Raw genomic sequence first — 4007 nt, forward strand, 5'->3', positions numbered from 1 at the left:
ACTTTATCGCTTGCGTGAATAGTTCCCATAATCGGTTTCAATTTTGAAACTTACACTTAAATTCAAAGAATTTTAATATATTAGATTTTTTTTCACATTATTTTTGCGAATTTCGTTGCTATTTTATTAATTCAAATGTTTTTTTTTTTCATAAAACCAAACTACCCCTCAGTTTGACACTCCTAATTTTGCAGTTGATCATTTGCATCGATGTTTTTATTACAAAAAAATATTATTTATCTTTTTTAATTCTATCATCATGTAGAAGCACCCCCCGAAGTTAGCGCACTTTATCCCCGGGCACGTATTACCGTAAACTACTAAGTAGTGCACTTTTTTTAATTAGTAAATTATTAACGCATATATAAAAAAAAACTATTAATGGCTAAGATTATTTGTTACAGTTTCATTTCAATAAATTTTCTTTCGTATATAATTATTCACAAAACAAAAATTTTGGAAAAAACCCATTTGCACTTAAATCGACCGTTTCTAGACTCCTTTTGCCAAGCGATTCTTATGTCTATTACCTAAATTAGTGGTGATATAAGACATAACAGACATATTTATGGCTTGTGCATTCCTCCTAACAGCAAGTAGAAATTGTAATTATTATTATTTTATTCTGTAGCGTCCCATAGTTAGACACCACTGCAGTTCAATACTTAAGACTGATTACAAGAACAGACTGGCTTAGTTGGAGCCTAGTCTGTGAGCACTTCCAGGTCGGGCCAAACACCTGGGCATTCATTCCAACCAGTACCTACCTCAGTCATAACACAGATGTAGACAAACAAGTTATGCCTACCTAATTACATGGTACATACACCATTAGAACGACAAACGCAAGCCGGGTACAAAAAATAACTAGCCGAAGACAACGTGGTAAAAAAAGAACCTACTTTTTTATCTAAGTGTTGGATATCTTTTTTCAAGTCTATCCGATAACTGACGGTGTGTTTAATTAGTATTGCTGGCCATATGGTCATTATTTTCACTCCAAATGACATGGGAACTGGAAAATCTTTTGTTTCGATTGTTGTATAGATGTATCTAATAAAAAAAGTTTTTTTTTACGTACGTGTTCCTAATATTAAAGTGTTTTAGCATGAAGGGGTAAACTATAGAGGTTTAATTTGTACAAATATTTGTATTCTTGTCAACATGGTAGGTACCGAGCAGTTTTGAAACATCAAGAAGATAAGGGAGACCCTTTCACTTTTCGAGCCGGGCTCTCTCGATCCATCGCGTTACACCGCAGTGGGAGGGATGAATTCATACGTCCGTTACTCCTGGAAGTTCCAACCCCTAGATTCCTTCATGCCGTTTTTCTTCCCAGAACTTCCTCACCTTTCTTTTCCAACAGCATCTTCGACGATGATATTTTTATTTATTTATTTGGACAATTTGTATAGCGCCGCTTTTGTGAGATATCACCTCAGGGGAGCTCGAGGTATTATAAAAAATATATATATTACAAAAATAAAGTGAAATTAAGTTAAATAAAAGAAGTACAGGAACAGGTTGAAGTGAAAAATATTACGTTGGTATAATTTTTATAGACTTTAAAAAGGCCTTTGGACCATCAAACATTACTAAAGGCAATGGAAGAATGTGGTATTAGAGGTCCTTTAAATAAAATGTTTAAAAATTATCTGTTAAATAGAAAAATTAAAGTTAAAATTAACGGAATTTTCAGTGATGAAATGTTAACAGACACTGGAGTAGCAAGAGGGTCGATATCGGGACCTACGTGTTATATAATGCAAGTAAACAGTTTACCTAACGTAATAAAACGTTGTAAATGTTACATGTTTGTTGATGATACTTGCATCATATGTGCTGACAGAAATCTACAGAAAATTGAGGAATTTTTACAAACAGACCTAAATAACATAATTAAATGGTCCCACGACAATGGAATTATTATTAACGCAAAAAAACAAAATATATGCTTATACACTCTCCATATGCAAGTTGTCAGGATAAAGAACTGCATATAAAAAGTCATTCATACGATTGTTTTCACACAAAAAACCAATCTCTGCCATGTAAATGCCCAAACATAGAAAAAGTTTACCAATATACATACCTTGGTCTTTGGTCTTACAATAGATGTCAATTTTAACTGGTCAAATCACATTGAAAATGTATGTAATAGATTAAGATCCATATTAGGGAAATTTTATCACCTAAAAAACTTTGTTAATAAAAATATATTACACTGTATATATAATGCATTAGTGGAATCAATTATAGGATACGGAGTAAATAGTTACGGATTAACGTATAAAACGTACTTAAATAAAATAGAACAATTACAAATCCGTTTCCTAAAATTGATATCAGGCAAAAAAAAAATACAATTATGTGAAGGCGATTATAAAAAAATGTTTTCTTTATGTAATGTGCTCTCTATACATAGTAGGATAGATTACCAACTAACGCTAGATGAATTCTGGAATACAGAATTCAAAAAACCTGTAAACCATAACTACCCTACTAGGCATAGAGAAGCACAAATGTTTATTATTAAAATATCGCAAAATGTATACGGAGATAGAACAAAAAGACATAAAATTCCGGAATTATTTAACTCATTACCAGAAGATATTAAAAATGAAACATGTCATTCAAAAATAAAAACGAAAATTAGATCGTTCTACCTCCGTCAAACATAAAAACAATTAATATTTTGGTACCAAGATATCAAGTTGAAATTAAATATATTGTTATAAGCTAATAAATAGAAAAAGTGAGAGATTTCCTACAATTAAACTGATTGATCAGTTTTGTAAGATCTAAGTAAGAGAAAATAATGTACAAATAAAAAAAAACTGAATAAACACATATAAAAAAAAAGTAAAAAAAAAAAAAAAAAAAAGTGATGAAGTGCAGGAACAGGTGACACGAATAGAGAAGATGGAGACTCTGCAGCAAGAATCCTAGGAAACTGGACCAGCTGCTGCAGCGAAAGAGTGCACCGCGTCCACCAACAGTGCCAGCACGAGGTATATGCCCTGAAAGAAATTTTATCATTCGCAACGTAACAATGTACTGAAACCAAAACAATTATTTTCTATTGTTAGTCTATTCTTTTCATATTTTTTTACTTATAACTTTAAATATCTATTTTCTTCCTAACCTAACCATAAAAAAGATCTATAAAATATTGTAAATGAAATTTAACTGGTTGATTTTATACTTATTAACATCTTATTTATATTTAACACTGGTTGATTTTATGATTTAACATGCAGAATTAATTCACATGTGTATGTTTCCTTAATATACTCAAATACAAAAATATAAACAAGTAACGGCTACTGACATTGATCTTAACAACTATTCACAATTCAAAAAATTTCATGCCTATTCCTGTTCTACAAAAATACAACGTATATAATGGAGAATAACGGACATTTTTCGTAGCCATGTACAGGGTTTTCCAATAAGAGGTGTTATTTTGAATAGCCCGCTATTTCGGTAGATGTTACTTTTGAATCTGTCATTTTTTGACATTTGACAAGTAGAAACTACGCCATTAATAAAAATGGAACGATACACGCTTCAAAAACGCATTGAAATTATTAAAATTCACTTGAGTGAATCAAATGCAAATCATTTTGAGTGATGAGGCCCATTTCCACCTCGGTGCCTCCGTCAACAAGCAAAATTGTCGCATCTGGGGCTCGGAAAACCAAAGCGTTATTGTTGAAAAGCCTCTCTATCCTCAACGTGTGACTGTTTGGTGCGGTTTATGGTCCGGCGGAGTCATTGGACCTTACTTTTTAAAATGAGGCTGGAGCAACAGTTACGGTGAATGGATTGCGCTATCGAAAGATGATTAATGATTTTTCATGGCCGGAATTGGATGCTATTGATTTGGACAACGTTTACTTTCAACAAGACGTCGCTAGGTGCCACACAAGCAACGAAACCATTGATCTTTTACGATTGAATATCAAAATAACACCTCTTATTGGAAAACCCTGTATTTTAAGTGA

The sequence above is a fragment of the Hesperophylax consimilis genome, chromosome 7 (assembly GCF_061612785.1).
Source record: "Hesperophylax consimilis isolate HC1 chromosome 7, BYU_Hcon_1.0, whole genome shotgun sequence".
Taxonomy (NCBI): domain Eukaryota; kingdom Metazoa; phylum Arthropoda; class Insecta; order Trichoptera; family Limnephilidae; genus Hesperophylax; species Hesperophylax consimilis.